This window comes from Loxodonta africana, chromosome 22 (genome assembly GCF_030014295.1).
Source record: "Loxodonta africana isolate mLoxAfr1 chromosome 22, mLoxAfr1.hap2, whole genome shotgun sequence".
In the NCBI taxonomy this organism is placed as follows: Eukaryota; Metazoa; Chordata; class Mammalia; order Proboscidea; family Elephantidae; genus Loxodonta; species Loxodonta africana.
In genome coordinates, this window is record NC_087363.1 from 58,793,361 (window position 1) to 58,810,810 (window position 17,450).

A 17,450-nucleotide genomic window follows, 5' to 3' on the forward strand; every position below is an offset into this window, starting at 1 on the left:
AAGTGCTTGGCTGCTAATCAAAAGATTGGCTATTCGAACCCTCCAAGCAGTCTGAGGGAGAAAGATGTGGCAGTCTGCCACCCTGAAGGTTACAGCCTTGAAAACCCCATGGGGCAGTCCTACTCTGTTCTTTAGGGTCACTATGAGTCAGAATCACCTCAGTACCAATGGGTTTATAAACATAGCTACATACATATTCATATATGTGTGCATATAGAAATTTGCTTATGTGTGTATGTAAATATACAATACACACACACACTGCTCACCTTTGTGGTTTTCCTTTTGTTAATGACACCCCGTAGGTGCTGCTATATTTTTACCTTGGCCACGCTGTGGGGTGTTTTCTTTTCCACCATTGGTTATATTTGTGTCCCATTAAGAGAAGACTGTGGCACTATCTTTAAACCATCCCAATTCATTAAAGTATCTGGGGAGAATGACCACTGTTGTTGGATAACTGTTTCAGCCACTTCTGTGGCCACCGAAGATGGATGATAAACACATCACAGTCCCACATGGCAACAAAGAAAGAAGGTGCTGGAAGGATCCACATTTGTCTAAAGCACCAACATGAGAGAGATTTAGCTCAGCTTTACTGCGATCAAGGAATGTACAAGGGTCAGGCATTCCATAAATGGAAGTGGGGAAGGCAGGAGAAGCAAAGGAATAAACAGGTAGGTACAAGGCTTTCCCTTTAAGGGACAAGGAGTATCACAGTAGTGAAAAATACTCACTTTAAAATTTAAAGTAGTGCGCTTACTTGTAAATATCGTATAGTCATAATATATTTGTAAGGCGACTGATACATAAAGTGCTTTTTTAAGATAAAAAAATGTATTTGGGGTAGAGTTTCAGCTGTAGATGTCAGGTGCAGCTTCACAAGTACTCCAAGAGTCAAGCGAATAACCTTGGCATTTAGGACACTGCCTTTTAGAACAAGAAATTGTATTTTGTTGTGTGTGTGTGTGTTTTGTTTTGTTTTTTTTTTTTAAATAAGGGAGGACTGCATTAAGAGGTCATCTATTAGCTGTGTTTTTGCTGTCTTAAACTCAGCCTTTCTGTCTATTAAAATCAAACCACTGTGTAAACATTCCAGTGTTGTTCTTGGTCTCCACAATGGCCACGGGGATCAGGTTTCACCTGCCTGCACATCTTCAAGCAATTAGAGCAATTAGTGTGAAGCCATTTCACATTCAAGGATTCGAGGTCTAAGGTGACATTCAAGTCCAGGAGAAGTCTGAAAGGGAGAGAGAGGAAGAAGCCTAGAGCATGGCTACTGTTCCATGGCCATGAGCAGACAATTTCTGTTTTAAAAATGGTAGCTCTTTAATGATGTTATTGTGAGGTTTTTAAATGACATATCAAAAGTTGTTTATATCAAAAAAACCCAACAGTTTTTTAATTATACTAATGAAGGTCTTCAGACATGGCAGATTTTTTAAAAAATAAAAGACTTTTAATGGCCATGAGAAATGCAATGTTGCTATGCCTTGGGTCCCAGCGATGGTGACAAGCCTTCTTTATAGAGGAAGAATAAATTTTTTAATGTATAAGGGAATTTGCATTTTGATTTTATAAGGTAAACCTCCTGGTTTTGGATAAATGTAACATAAATGACATGGAATATTTAGTTGGGAGATTTTTAAAGTGAGTCTTGTAAGCAACTCGAGGTTGTTTTAAGATTGAAGAAGAACATTGGTGACTTTTGCCAGTGCAAGATAACTAGTTTTATCAAATCAGGTAGTTGCATAGGTGTGACAGAAGGTGGCTTTAAAAACCAGCCTTAGAATTCAGTGGGATTTTATTTTGTTTTGTTTTTGTTTGTTTGTTTGCATTTTTGACTTCTGTAGCTTAGCTTCCCAGGAATCTTATTTGCGCAAGGCAAACCCTAAACTGATTAAAAACTGATTACAGCTTTTTAAATTGGTTAGTACATTTAAAAATCCATATTTTACTGTTGACTTATTATATAAGAAACGGGGGTGGGGGGGCTAATTTTTAAAAATCCAGGCTGCTGCTAAAGAAGATCTTGCTCTGCTGTCCCAGAGGATGTTTGCAATCAGGAATAACCACAGGCTAAATTATAATGTGGAATTCTGTTGCCCTTTAACCTGACGCTGCCTGTTCACATTCAGTGTTTGTTAACAAACAACTCTCAAGTACAAAATTGTTGGGAAAATGGCTTTTTCATTATATGCACTGACTTTAATTAAAATAAGAGGCTTCTATATATTCTTTTTAAATAATTATGTGCTTCAAAGAAAGTTTTTGCACTAATGCCTTTCCAGAATTGCCCCAGTTGGCTTAAAAGCTACTAGATGTTGAACCATTCTACCTGTGGGACTGAAAGCATCTGTCTTTTTTGTGACTTAAGCAGAAGCATTTGTGTTCATTCAATAATGAGCCATTTTAGGGAACTGGGCTGCTTAGAGCTCTCTAGCCCCATCTTGGACTACTTATAGCTCTTCTGTTGAAAGATGGTTTTCCTGATGGCCAGCCTGCATGGTGCCCAGGCTCTGTGCCCTTTGGTAACGCATCCCGAGCAGATGCAGGGCATGCTAGCCAAATGCAGCGTGTTGGACACTGCGCAAGGTAAGGGTCTGCCTTTTCCCCCTGCCCTTAGAGACGGATTGCTGAGAAATCACTGGCAGCATTTCTAACTGGACCGACCGAGTTAGAGAATAACATTTGACTCAGACCCTCCACTCTTCCTGAAAGTGGAGAGGCAGGCGTGGAAGCACCACGGGGCTCAGAAGGGAGGTGAGACACTGAACCAGGTCTCCCATGTCCCCTCCAGCCTAGCCCTCTGTTTCTGTGATCTGCCTTTTGGACTGTTTTTGTGGCTGATCAGTTCCACCTAATAATGTCTCTTGATTTCTGCTATTGTAATACTCGGGCGACATGCTGTTCTCTTCATTTTTATAAGCTTTAGATGCTTCTGCCTGTCATATTCTGGCGGTTTATCTTCAGCGTCTGGATTTGCTTTCAGACTTGAATGTCTATCAAGCTGCCGTTGCTTTGAATGTGAGATCAAAAGAAGATGAATTCCAGTAAAAAATTTCCTTCTATGAAGAAAAGATTGGGGCCTATGTAAACATCCCACTGACAGCTCCCAATGAGTTATTTTAGCCGAGTATTAGCACCTGGATGACAGACAGTCCGGCATTCCACGCTAAATAGCAAATCAGTTGCTTCCGTGGCAGAAGGAACATTGCCACAACAGCAGTGCATTTTCGGAAGGAATCCTTTTCTTCCTCCTCCTCTTTTTTTTTTTTTTATTGAATATGGCTGGTCGGCTCTTCATCCTATTTTTCAAGCTGACTTGCTCTGCCTTGAGCAGTTTCCTTTTCTTTCCAGTGTCTGTGGAGTTACTCTGGTGACAGAAGACAGGACTTTGATAATTAGTTTGGGGCGAGTAAAGGAGTGCTCGACCAGGCAGGCCAGGATTCTGGAGATAAACAGGTCGTTTGGTTGATGGCAGAGAAGGAAAATGTAAAGGAAAAGCAGCAGAAGGAAGATCAAGGGCATATCCTTAGGACGTGGGACGATGTGCTCTGTAAGAATACATGTGACAAAATCCTCTAAAGTCCGCAAAATCTGAATTTTCTCTTTAAAAAACAAAACAAAACATCCTGCTTATGTAAATGTCACCACCAAAATATGTCAAAAGCAGGTTTCCTAAAACCCCATCGGTGTGTATTTGTGTGACCGAGGTGTGTTTGGTGAGAGCTTTGGTGGCACCCTTGGTGTGCTCTGTCACAGCTTGCAGACCTGGGGTGACTGAGATACACGCACCCTTAATAGATTTCTCTAAGTGTTCAGTGTAACTTTGAAAATTACCTGCAAGCTCCAACCAATCTTTCAACTTTGAAAGTGAAGAACTGCTTCAGGAATTCTTGTGGTTTCTTTGTCATTTAGTCAGAGCCCAGCCAGCTACTGTGGAGGCAAGCCTCCCGAGGTTGCCGACAAAGGGCAGTGTTCCAGTGTGTTTGCTCCTCGAGTGTGCTTCAGCCGCACAGCACTTCCTGTTTATTCAAACATCTTTTTTACCACTCTGCAACCCCCGCTTCACAGAAACAGCCAGCACCCATCGACAGTGAGAAGACTGAAATCCAAAGGCAGACAGTACCAGCTCACTCCGTCAAACTCTTCATTTTCTCTGTAAGTGTCCAGAGAGAAAGGAACATTTTCACGGGGTTAAACTTTTTAACTTGGGCTCTGCTCCTGCGCAGACGTTCTCTGAAGGGCAAAATGAGATGATCCAACTTGTTTACTGCTTTTTTCTTCCCCCTCCCTCCTCCTCTCTCCATCAAAGGCTTTTTTTTTTTTTTTTTTCCTTCTTCTTCCCCGTATTGAGAGATTTGAGAATACAGGTTCTTTCTAACTTCTTGTTAATTCGCTCTTGCTTTCAGACGTGTCTGTGGATATTATCTGCTAAGTAAGCAGCCGTGCGTTGTCAGGACAGTTTTATAGGCTGAGCATAGATGAGAACTGCTCTCTGCGGATTGTGACTTTGCTTTGTGTTGCCTGCTTTTTCTTCCTGTTACCACAAGGAAGAAGAGAGCGTGGGGAGAGGGTGCCTTTGTAACGGGGACTCTGTGTCTGCAGAATTGTCCTCTGATATTTGCATCACGACACCGTCATCATCTGTGAATCGGTCTTGATGATATTTGTACCAATTTCATGCCAATAAAAGTCAGACTGCTGAAACACGCACGGTCATTATCTTGTTCATATTACTATTGTTTAAATGGAACGGGCTGCAAAAGGGACAAGGAAGCCCACCTCACTTGCCACACTGGTTGTTAACTTTGATGCTGGAAGGCTCTTTTCAAAAATTGCTTTGTGGCTAATTAGTACGGCAGGGAAAGCCTTCTGACTGGGGCTGCTTCTCTTCTCTGTGGTGAAGAGCGAAATAACTGTTCTTAGTCCTTCCTGTTGAGATGGCTTTTTTAGCACATGGTTTGACATTTCCTAAAAGGGTTCCACCTTTTCCTCTCTGATGTAGCCTTCCCTCTCGCCTGGCTTTTAAAATGTGCCCCTCCCAACCGTGGCTCCCCTTTTCCTCCCTCCTTCCCCCCCTCCAGGACTCCAGTATAATTGGTAAGCCAGGTGTTAAGTTTTTGAACTCTGTACTGGTCAGGGAATAGACAGGAAATGGAAAATTAGCTCTTTTGATCTTGAGAGAATTGTTATTACTCTAAAGCTTGTTTGTTAGTCCTCAGACTAAATACGCTCAAATGTTAGTGTCTAAAAAGCATCTATCAGAATAGGGAACAAATATGCTCTGGAGTTCGTCGGACCTCTTATGGAAGGAACACTTAAATTGTGTGGGTGGGTGGGTGTGGGTGTGGGGGTATGGGTGTGAGAGAGTAGGAGAGGGCGGCTTCTTTAATGATCAGAAGTTGTTCTACCTTGTAAGAAAAAAAATTCTGTTTGCGACTGCCTTAAGGACAATTTGTTTAACAGTAGGAGTCATTATAGGGAAAATAGAGTGACTGAAGGTATTTCACTCAGATGTTGGTGTAGGTGTGGGGGCTGAAAACTCAGTGTGGGAACAGTGGGCTGTATTTCTTGGTATCTCAGTCTGTTTGATGACCATCAAATTTCCCGGCTGCTGGCTTTGTTTTTTCTGGATGGCATGTTTGATTATTTATCAGAGGGGAAGGGAGTAGCTGAAGCAAATAAACATGTGACCAAGTTCTGTTTTGTTTTCCACTCAGAAAGCCATGCCCTTTAACAGATATACAGAAAATAATAAATGCATTGTTTTATGATAAAAGGGAATTATATGTGTCTTTTTTTTTTTTTTTTTAAAGGCAAGTGAGTTAACCCTTCAGGCTCAGGGGCCTTTTTACCTTCTGAGAATTCTCCAGGCTTTTAACTGAGAACAAATCTACTATGGTGTGTAGTTTTATGATACAGTATTTCCTAGGATTAGTTGTTTAAAGTTTTGGCTTTTCTATTTTTTTTTTTTTTTTTTTGCTTAGTTATGCCTGCCTCAGCTTTACTTAACTGTTGTATGTGTATCCTGTGTATCTTGTATCTTGTGTGGGGTGTGCTGTGTGGGGTGTGTGTGTGTTTAAACAGTGATACCACTGGACAGATTAGTAGCTCTTGGAGTTTTGATGAAGGCTGTATTCTGACTCACAGGGTCGCTATGAGTCAGAATCGACTGGACGGCAGTGGGTTTTTTTTTTTAATATATTCTGACTTTAGATCTAAACTTGAACAGCTCAGTATAAGGAAAATATACCAGAATGTCTGTGACCAGTACACAGAGTCATTTATTAGAGGCCAACCATTTGCTCTAGCCTTTAGAAGTGCCAGGATGGTACTGTAATGCTAAGAGTCTATTCTCATGTATATATCCCTCAAAAATACCTTCCAGTCTTTAATGTTATGTGACATATTTGAGGATCTTTGAGAGTTGTCGCTATCCCAAATTGAGTCCTCCAGAGTCTTCGGAAAAGGCTCAAACCATGAGTGTGGATTTAAAAACAAACTAAAATGTTCCTCCTTTGGTTTTAATTCTCAGGTGGGGTGTGCATGATGGTGTGTGCGCCATCTTTGTGCACAGACAGGCGCGTGTGCGTACACTGTCACTTTTTTAAAAATAGCATGATTTTCGGTAGGGGCTCCCTGTTTACTGTCCTAGCACAGTGCCTGGCCCAATCGTATCAAGCCCTATAAATCACAGTTGAAAATCTGTTTCGCTGCCTATACTGTTTTGGAATGTGAATTGAAAATATGCACACAGAGGGATTCCCTCTTCGTTGACTATATAAGGGAAGAGTACAGCAGACACTCTGGTGGTGTGCGCATTCACACACAACACGGCTTCCACCAGGCCTTGCCCTGCGTTTAACTGGGGGGTGGCTTTGCTCTCGTGGAAGAAGACAAGGTTGAAAACAATAGCCTTTCCGCCACCTCTGCTGTCGTCTTGGGTGACTCTCCAAAAGGCATTGGGCTTGGATAATCATACTTTGTACTTATACAGAGCCCTTTGTCTGTAGAAATCAAAGTGGCTGACTAATATTAACTCATTAATACTCAGAACACCCTTGGGACATAGGTAGGCTACAAAGATTATTCCACTTTTGAGGTGGGAAAATGTCCTGTTGTTAAAATCGTTTACAGTTTCCGGGTGTGTCTGTACTGAATGCTCAGGCAAGACCTGGAAGGGATGTGATCTAGGTGCCATGAGAAGCATTTTTCCCGTGACATACTCAGTCCTGACCACAGGCAGTCTCACGAGAAAGTCTTTTACCGTGAAGAAGTTGAACTGGAAAATATAGCTCGTGCACGGTGTTGGTGGTCGTGGGAGGGAAGAGACAGTGAGAAGTAATCATGGTTAATTTTAATCTATTTAGGGTCAGAGTTCAGATATATTTTTTAAAGCTACAAAAGGGGCTGAAAAGTGTGATTTTGGTTTTGTTTCACTTTAACTCAATATGATGTTGGCAATTTAACTTAAAAATCAAGTTAGTTTGTTCTTTGCACAGAAACAGACGCTGCTTATTGGCTATGGGAAAGTCAGTCCCAAGCTGCTCAGTTGTTACATACTATTTCCGTACTTTAGGGGCAAAAGAGACATTCTTTTAACTGTAGGTGTTACTATATGATCTTCCAGTTCTGGTGTGTCTTGGCTCTCCTGCCTACAGTTCCAAAGTGTGGTGTAAAAGTTTGTCACATGCCATTTGCTGTCCCAAGTCCTTTGTTCTCTAGAAAACTCTAGAAGAGGCTGGTGGTTGTTTAGCTCCCAATACTGTTGATCTGATGGAACGCAAATATAGAAGTTAGACTTGAAAACAAGCTCCATTCAAAATATGTTTTTAATTTTAAGAAGCAATTTTTACAAAACTATGAATAATACTCGAGTTTTGCTTAAGAAAATGACTTTTAAGTCCAGACCCCTAAAGTCGATAATGTATCATGTGTAGATAATGGTAAGGCACTTGATTTTTTTTTTTTTTAAATATTCTTAATTCATTCATGTATTTTCGTATCTTCTCAGAACTTCTTACTGTGAACCGTGAACTTACTGCCTTAATAATTAGTAATTATCTATAAAGCATGTTTTAAAATCACGTTAAGAATCACATATTGTGTGCCAGCCTCTAGTCCATGCATTTTACATCTGTTATGATGTAGGTACTGCTGTCCTCTCTCCTCATTCTTACAGTTGGAGAAACTGAGGCACAGAGAGGTTAAGTAACTTGACCAAGGTCACACAGCTAGCAAGGGTTGGAACTGGGATTCAAATCCAGGCAGGATGCCTGGTGGTTGCTTGACCATCATGTACGTGGCTTCTATAGAGATAAATTAATGTTTTTTTTAGAGAAAGCTTTTGTTTCTTTGAAATTGCTGTGATTCTCTCAAGGCCAGTGATTTCCCCCCAAATTCCATGAGCATTCTTATTTCTTCATGCTTGGAGACTCAAGGTCCACCTATGCCAAACCTTGATTACTGGAAGTTCTAGGAGATCACAGTTACTTGATAAGCCCAACTATATGAGCGCAACTGTGTACCTGACACATACAGTTGTGTTTTTAAATCACCTTTTTAAGAAAGTGATTCTAATTCCTTGACCAAAGCAATTGAACCTGTTTTTCTTTGGCTGTATTCTGTGTCCAGCATAAGGGTAAAATCTTAAAGGAGTTCACTATAAATTAGATTAGGGCCCTCCATGCATAATCGCTTTGAGTGTGGCTTAGATTATCTGAATATATTCTTCCAAACGTTTCTAAATTCTTCTTTAAAGATCTTTCGTGTCCGGCAAGTATTTCTGATTCTGTGTGAGGGAAAGTATTCTAAATCCATGAATTTGTGGATTTCTGGCCATTTTTGGTTGTGTTGTTCCTAAAGTTTAAGCAGAGGGACTCTAATCCAGGCTGTACAACCTTGGGCACATTATGTAAGCTTTCTGTTTATGTAAAGCAATTTAGAACCAAGCCAGATACATAGTTGGCATATGGTAAGCGTTAGCCATTATTTTCCTCTTCGTCAGTAGCAGTATCATCAGGATCCTCTCACTCTTTGGCCTCTAGGCAGCCATTCCCGCCATGTTCTTGTAAGAAGCAAGGAGTGGAGCTTGGGTTTGGTGAGGGTCAGAATGAACTACATCTGCACAGGTGCCTCTGCCAGTGAACCAAACCCTCAGATGCAAAGCAGCTTTGGGACTGTAGGCAAATCACAGAACCCCTCTGGTCCTTAGTTCACTCTTTGCACATATAAGCTTGGTTCCTTAGATTCCTTCGGGCTCAACAGAGGATGCTGTGATTTTCTCAGTATTTCTATAAGGAGGACAACCAGTGGTTTGAGATCACTGCAGAGATGGAATCTTTGCCCCACACCAACGAAATATAGTACTGTGTTTTTATGCAAATAACGCACGCACACCTTCTATGTTTGTTTAATTGTTTGCCAACATCTCTCCCCCCAAGGTATTTTCCTAAGTGCTGTATGCTTATTTTATTTTGCAGCAAAGTAGAAAATACCTCAAGAGGGGAGTGAGCAATTGGCAAATAAATGTAGAAGATGCACATTATTTGTGTAAAAATATAGTAATAGTTTCCATTTAGTTAGTAGTTACTAAGTATCAGGCACTGCACTAGGAATATGTATATCTCATGTAATCCTTATAATTTAGCCAGTCGAGCTTGAGTTCCTTTTCTGTTAATTGGGTATAATAATACCTCAAAGAATTGAATAAATTAAGTGAAATAATGTATCTTCACTGTTTCACATTGTCTGGCAATAAATACTAAAAAAATTGTGTAGACCAGGAACCAGAACGGTTTTAAGATACAATATTTGTCCCCTCTCCAAAAAGAATAGAGTTGTAGCAGAATATGAGTCTACAGTGGGGTAAAAAACGGGGACTAGAAGTCCTACTGGATCTGAAAGTAATGCCAAGTGGGTCTAGAGAGGTAGATGGAACAAAGAAGAGGGCGGAGCCCGAGGCACAGGCGTCCCAGGTGCATGAGCTGTGGCTGAACTTCGGTTCAGTTGTGAGAAGAAATTTGATGGTGTGGTGGTTAAAAGCTCAGCTGCTAACCAAAAAGGTTGGCTGTTAAATCCACCCATCTGCTCCTTGGAAACCCTATGGGGCAGTTCTACTCTGTTCCGTAGGGTCGCTATGCATTGGAATCGGCTGAATGACAATGAATCTGGTTTTGATTTTAATTTGTTTTATGAAAAGTTACTTTGGAAAAATTTCAGCTTTGGCTCAGATGAACCAAAGAACCAGGGGACTTGTCCCGACTGGGAGTTGAAGAAGGGATGAGAGTCAAGGGATGACGGTGACAATATCTGTATCCCAAGACAAATAGATGAATGCTGATAGATAAAGAGGTGGAAACACGGCGTCGGGGAGAGCAGGGCTAGGCAGGCTCGATACTCCTTCCTGCCTGCCTGCTTGGACTTTTCCATCAAAGCAATAGAAACACGGGATATGTAAGGAATCAGAAGCAGGACTGGCCTCTTGGGTCTGGGGCTATCTGCGAACATCGCTGCTTGAAGGTATTGCATTTTGAACTGGGCTTTTAGGGAAGGATAGAATTTAGATGGAAAAGGTTCTTGGATGCCTTGTAAATGTGGGCAGAGAGCAGGGAAAGCAGAATTGTAGATATGACCATGTGTTCACAGAGTCCTGGGAGTAAGAGCTGGTTGAAAAGAGCAAGTCTTTTTGTGTAGAGAAAAGGAGACAAAGTTAAAAGGTTACAACACCATGAAAAGGCCTTTCGCCTTCATCCTGGAGGCAAAGGGACCCACATCCATGCATGCATTTTTGGCTAGATAGGACTGCATATCCATCTGCCAAGATAACTTGGGCCATCTTTGTTCTAGTCAGTGACCTTGGTAGAATGTGAGTATCATGTTCTCCTCAGACAGTGTTTGTTTGTTTTTGTTTTTCTGACCTAGCCACTTGCTAGACTTGTGACCTTGGGTGCCTCACTGGACCTCACTATCTGTTTCTTCACTTTTAATGGGGAATCATAAATGCCCCCTTTCATGCTGGGAGCAAGAAATAAAATAATAAATGTAAGGCAGCTGACTAGCACAGTGCCTGGCTTGTAATAAACAATTGAATGCATTGTTATTTTAGCATCTTAAATATAAAAACAGAGTTATTACTCTACACTTGTCTTATGTTTCTTAATATTTCTCATTTCTTAAACTGTTACACAGATGTAGTCTTAGCTGTTCCCAGTAACTGCTTTTGGAAGTGTAGGTTACTAGAGACCACTAGGATTTTTTTCTATCCAGGCAAAATTTGGCCAGTTGTGAGTAGTTCTACATTTTGGATTATTAGTCTTGTTTGGGCCTTTCCCTTCTCCCATTTTTCTTTCTTTCTTTTTTTTTTTTTTTCCTTTTTAACCTTGTCTAGAATGTTGCCTCTGAATCACTTGACTCTACTTCTTTGCCCAAAATTAAAGTAAGGGAGAATTCAAGGGTGCTAGTTGGCTCATATATATATATATATATATATGTATTTTTTAGTTTGCTCATAGGGCATCCAGAATATATGTGATGTATATTATGAGACTAAAAGGAGCACAGCACCATATTTATCTGAGCAAAAACTAGATTCAATGTTACTAGTAAAATCTGAAAATCCTCCATTATTCTGAGTATGACTAGCCAGATTCGCCCGCAGTCTTCAAAATTAGCAAGTCTCGTTCTGAGGTACTAAAAGGTGTAAATCTGAATTATTCATAACAAGAGTTGCTGGACTACACCCTCCTAAAAGGTAATTGCAGATCATAGTGGGTTAATATGGTGGGTTAATAGACCCCTTGGGTTGATTTATCTTTACATTTGACCCCATATTTTCTACCTTGGGTATCTGGAGAAGGACTGGGCCAACTTGTGTATTTATTCTTAAACACAATCTGGTCCTAAAGAAGGGAAATGGGTTTGATGCAGCATCCAACTTAACATCATAGACATTTTCTATTACACTTCATTACAATGCTAATGTTGCCTACAGTCATAGTACCTCAGGCTGTGATCTTGTCAACTCTCATGAGCTAAACAGGCTCAAGCTTGGGCAGTTCTTGAATGGAATCCCTCCAAAGACAGCTCAGGTGCCAGAGCCTTGGTGATGGTGATTCAGCGTCTGGCACTGGCTCCAGGAGGGAGCAGCCAACCAGTGCCTCAACAAGGTGGTTATAGGGCCCTGTGTTAATAGGTGTAGGGAGTAGGAGTGTGATGGCATTTTTTTTTTCCTCATAAGAGACTTCAGACAGACTTCCTGACTGTTTTTAGCCATTAAACTTATTTCAGCTGATTTTGCAAGCAGATCATAGATATTCCTTTTTTGTCTCATGAAAATGCCTACCCTTTATCTTCTTTGGCAGGAAGTATCTTCAACATGCCTTACAAATTAAGTTGCTCATAACTGCAAGTGAATAAAGGGTTTCCCAGCCCCCTCTTTTTTAACCCCATTCTAGGAGCCCTGGTGGCACAGTGGTTAAGAGCTAGACTGCTAACCAAAAGGTCGGCAGTTCGAATCCACCAGCCACTCCTTGGAAACCCTATGGGGGCAGCTCTACTCTGTCCTGTAGGGTTGCTATAAGTCAGAATTGACTCAACGGCAATGGTGACCCCCTTCTGAGAGCACTAGTGGCGCAGTGGTTAAGCTCTTGGCTGCTAACCGAAAGGTCAGCAGTTCGAACCCACCAATGGCTGCACAGGAGAAAAGACCTGGTGATCTTTTCCTGTAAAGATTTCAGCTTAGGAAACCTTATGGGACAGCTCTATTTTGTTATATAAGGTTGCTATGCATTGGAATCAGCTCAACAGCATACAGCAACAACCCCTTTCTCAGGAACTCTGGTGGTGCAACAGTTAAGTGCTCTGCTGCTAACAGAAAGGTTGGCAGTTCAGACCCACCCAGTGGCCCTGCAGAAGAAAGCCCTGGCGATCTGTTCCTACAAAGATTATAGCCTAGAAAATGCCATGGAACAATTCTCTATTACGTTGGGTCGTTATGGGTTAAAAATCAGGTCAGTGGCAGCTAACAACGAGAATAATACCCTTCTAAGAGTCCTTGGTTGGTGCAAATGACTGACTTGCTCAGCTGCTAACTGAAAGTTTGACAGTTCTCGTCCACCAAGGCACTTCAGAAGAAAGGCCTGGCGATCTGCTTCTGAAAGAGCTCAGCCACCGAAAACCCTGTGGAGCACAGTTCTGCTCTGGCACGCCATGACTCACAGTCAACTGGACAACAACTGCTTTTTGGTTTTTGTTTGTTTGTTTAACCGTTTTCTGCTTCCTGGGTTTTCTTCAGGGGTGGTACAGTCATCAGAACGCCCCCGCCCGCCTCGGGTGTTCTGATACTGCTGTGTGTCGTTGTCGCCTGTAGTCACTGCATGGGAAGAGCTTGGACCCCACCATGCTGACACCGGCGAACCCTGATCTGGAGCCAGAGCGCAGTTGCGTAATTCTATCCTTCCTCATCCTAGTGCTTCTTAAAAAAAGGGAAGAAAAAAAATACTGTTTCCCGTCTTTTCCTCCGAAGACAATATACTCTCAGAAACAGAATGCCAACATTAAAAAATAAAAAAAATCCCAATCTGTCTATGGTCAGAGCCCTGGTAGCATGGTGGCTAAAGGCACTCCAAACCCACCAGCTGCTCCAAGGGAGAAAGATGTGGCAGTCTGCTTCCATAAAGGTTTACAGCCTTGGAAACTATGGGACAGTTCTACTCTGTCCTGTAGGTCGCTATAGGTCAAAATCGACTCGAGGGCAGTGAGTTCGTTTTGTAGTTTTATATCTGTCTATGTGCATGTCGTTTCAGTCTTTGTTAGATTTTAAAGTAAAAGAAAAGTGAGGAACATAAATTATAGGCATCATTGCAGTAATAACCACCCTACATGTAGCTTCAAGAACACAAGGTCACATCAGTAAGAATATGTAATATCTAGTATTGGAAGTAGATCTAGAAAATGGAGGTTCAAGTCGTTGGGAGACAATAAAGAGCTTGCAGTGGTGCAGAGGCTGGAAAGGATGCTTTGTCATGGCCTCACTCATCCCACACGTGGGGATGGCACTGCCCCTGGGCCCTGTGTCCCTTGCCATTAGGACACTGATGCTGACTGGGAGCTTGGAGTATTGCATTTCCTGTCCTTTTTTATTTTCACTTGAGTACATAATCAAGGTTGGAGTCCTGTAGGGACAGGGCTGTCTCTGCTCCAATTTTTCACCATGTCTGTGTAGACACTCTCATAAACTCGTTTGCAAAGACTATGGAACCTTCTAGGAACTCCACACAAACGTCCCCTCCAAATGTCAGCTGTTATTGAAAGCCCCAAAAGTGTAGGCCACTTTCCTCAGCTGTCAGAGCTCTGAGGGTGGTTGATGCCATGTAGGACATTCTTCTAGGTCACCAATTCATATCCAGTATCCCAGGTGACCTGAAGGTTTTGCTGTTTGCCCTGCCTGTTTTGGGAGCCCAAGTCAAGTGGATTGACTCTACCGATAAATGGTCAAGACCACGCCTTCATTTGTAATCTCATAGAGTAGATCAAGCACTGACTGGGCCAAAGAGACTGTTACAGGCTTCCTAATGGTTTTTCATCTGATCGATGGTTGTTGATCCTGTATTTTAAAGTTTGGATAGAGAAGGTTCTTGTTGGTTTTTCCTTACACCACCAATAATGTGACTTCATGGTTTGCTGCAGCACTTTTGGGGGGGATGGGGAGTACACCTAATATTTCTGCAATCAGTAGTATCCGTCTTTGAGGTAAGCTCACTTTTCCATTGTCTGTTACAACTAAACACTTCTTTTGTAAATTTTATATATACAAATGTACAAATAATTCTGTAGAATCGATTCCGACTCACGGCAATGCCATGTGTATCAGAGTAGAACTGTGCTCCATAAGGTTTTCAATGGCTGATTTTTCAGAAGTTGACATCCAGGCTTTTAGCCTGAGGCACCATGGGTGGACTGGAACCTCTACTCTTTCGGTTAGCAGTTAATTGTGTTAAGCATTTGCATCACTCAGGGACCCCATACCCATCCACACACACATTTGTGTTCATCTTGGTGACCTAGCTGGCTTCGAATGCTGTTGATTCTGTAAGAATACTTCTAGCACTTTCAGCCACTGTGGTTTCTCTTTTTTGAAGGTGACCTACAAACCTTCTTTCCATCCTGCACAGGAGTGATTGCTGTGACTGAAGCGAGGAGGTGATGGAGCCTCCCTGCATTATCCGTCCGAGGTCTTGCACTAGAGCAGTTGTCAGATTGTGTTAAGTGATGAGCGCTCATGTTAAGATGGTAGCTGCTTGCTGGAGTTCAATCTCAATAGCAAATTTCTAGATGGACTTAAAGTGTATGTAGCGGATGAGAAGTAAAGGCGAGAACATGACCTATCCCAAGCTTTCCATGCCGTTTTTTCTTGCCAGCTTGTCCTCCCACCCCTCTATGTGCCACGACTGTTGATCAGCCCATGAAATTATCTGAGAAGCAGGTTTGATCTTGAGGGGTGGGGTGAGTCCAGGAAAAGAAATTAGAGGAAGGGTGGCTGACTCAGACCAGCCTTTAAGCTGGAAATGTGACAGCTTCTCAGGGCAGACAGGAAACAACCAGCCTTCTCAACTGGCTAATAAGGCGCACGCTATCTTTTATTCTGAGGATGTTTAGGACCTCACACCAGTTGAGGTGATTTGCCCTGAACTGCTATAAATTGCCTCTAAAGAAAAAGTTTGCAAACAAGGTCTAAAGGAGCATATAGGTGTGTTTTGTGTTCACATCCCAGTCCCTTTGCAAAAAAATCAAAATTGAGTTTGATCTTTAAGAACAGGTAATGGAGCAGCAGGGTCTCTTAGGTTCTTGCTCCTTAGCTAAATTCTCAAATTGTTACAGGGAACTGCTTGAAAGATTTGTCGATATAAAATTGCGTCCAAGGGAATCTCTGGGAATCTCCAAATACAGATAGCAGCCTAAGACAGGGCTTGGCAGATGTTCCCTATAAAGGGCCAGCTAGGAAGTATTTCAGGCTTTGCAAGCCAACACAGTATCTCGAGAACTTAACTTTGCTGTTGTAGTACGAAGGCAACCATAGATAGTATGTGAGTGAGTGAGCATGGCTGTGTTCCAATAAACCTTTACTTGTGGACACCGAAATTTGAGTTCCATTTAATTTTCACATGTCGTAAAATACTGTTCTTTCTTTAATTTTTTCCCCCCAACTATTTAAAAAACTATTCTTACCTCACTGGCTGAACAAAAACAGGTGATGGGCCAGATTTGGTCCAAGGTCATAATAGTTTACCAACCTGTGACCTGAGACATTCCAGTTAGGCATGTTTTTTGAAGACCTCCAAGTATGAGTCCTTATCTCAAGCCTTGTCACCAGGCGTGATACATGAGAAATTTTATAAAGGTTTTTCCCATCTACTGGCTTACTTTGTGCGTGTGTGTTTGTGTGTGTGTGTGTGTGTGTGTGTGCTCAAGCCATATTTTATGTAAACTTTTTGATGTTTCTTAAAATATGGTAGACATGTTTTTGAGCACTGGCTATCCTGATAGACATGCTTAACAGAGGGGTACTTGGCCCCTAAAATGGAAACACCTGCTATGAACTTAACGTGTAAATAGTTCAAAAGTCAAAAACATGTTAATGTAAAACCTAATTTGTAAACAAATGGCACTTATTTACAAGGAATGTGAAGGCACTGATGAGAATGAAGTAATCATGAACCAATCAAATAGAAGGTGTGTCAAAAATGTCCAGGTCCCGTTAGCATAGAAGCCTGGCCTGCCCCACAGGCAACCAAGCATTAGTCCTCCTGGCTCCCTCTGAGAACACAGAGCTCGTGTGGACCATGGCATGCTCCCCATAAGATGACTCCAGTGGGGCACAAATGGCAGCCAAGGCAGGGAGGGAGACCAGCCCATCCATGATGAAGGTAGTATGTGCCTTCCACCTCGTCCCCCTGTTAAACCAGACCAGTTGCCATCCAGTCATTTCCAACTCCTGGCGACCCCATGTGTGTCAGAGTAGAACTGTGCTCCGTAGAGTTTCTGATTTTTCAGAAGTAAACCACCAGGCCTTTTCTTCCAAGGTACCTCTGGTTGGACTCGAGCCTTTCGGTTAGCAGCCAATCGTGTCAACCATTCCCACCATTCAGGGACTCCTTCCCATGTTAGCTAATGTTTATTTTAGTTTGCTGAAGGAAAATAAATGTGTGTTCAATAGAGTCTGGTTTTATCAACCACCTCTGCTCTATAACATCCTCAAACCTCATCTTTACTGTAACCGTAGCTTCGCACTCAAATACATACAGCAATTACCACCCAATTGTCACATGTTAATAAAGATGGGTTGACTCAACCCAGCTCAGGAACTGCCACCAAAAGTAAAATTTCTCCAGAGGTGGGATTGGTCCTTTTAAGTCATTTACATAAATGGTTGATGTGGAATTTGA

General features: G+C 41.9%; 1 protein-coding gene across 9 annotated transcripts in view; it reads left to right on the plus strand.

Annotated features, from left to right (window-relative positions):
• FOXP1 (forkhead box P1) overlaps positions 1-17,450 on the plus strand; it is a 589,886-nt gene that overhangs the window by 402,604 nt on the left and 169,832 nt on the right. Inside the window, exon 1 of one of the 9 annotated variants that reach the window (XM_010590057.3) lies at positions 3,981-4,164. The exons of the other annotated variants lie outside the window; for them this stretch is intronic. The gene's annotated coding sequence lies outside the window, so the exon portion shown is untranslated. Of the gene's footprint in view, positions 1-3,980; positions 4,165-17,450 lie in introns of those variants that run through there. 9 annotated transcript variants of the gene reach the window in all.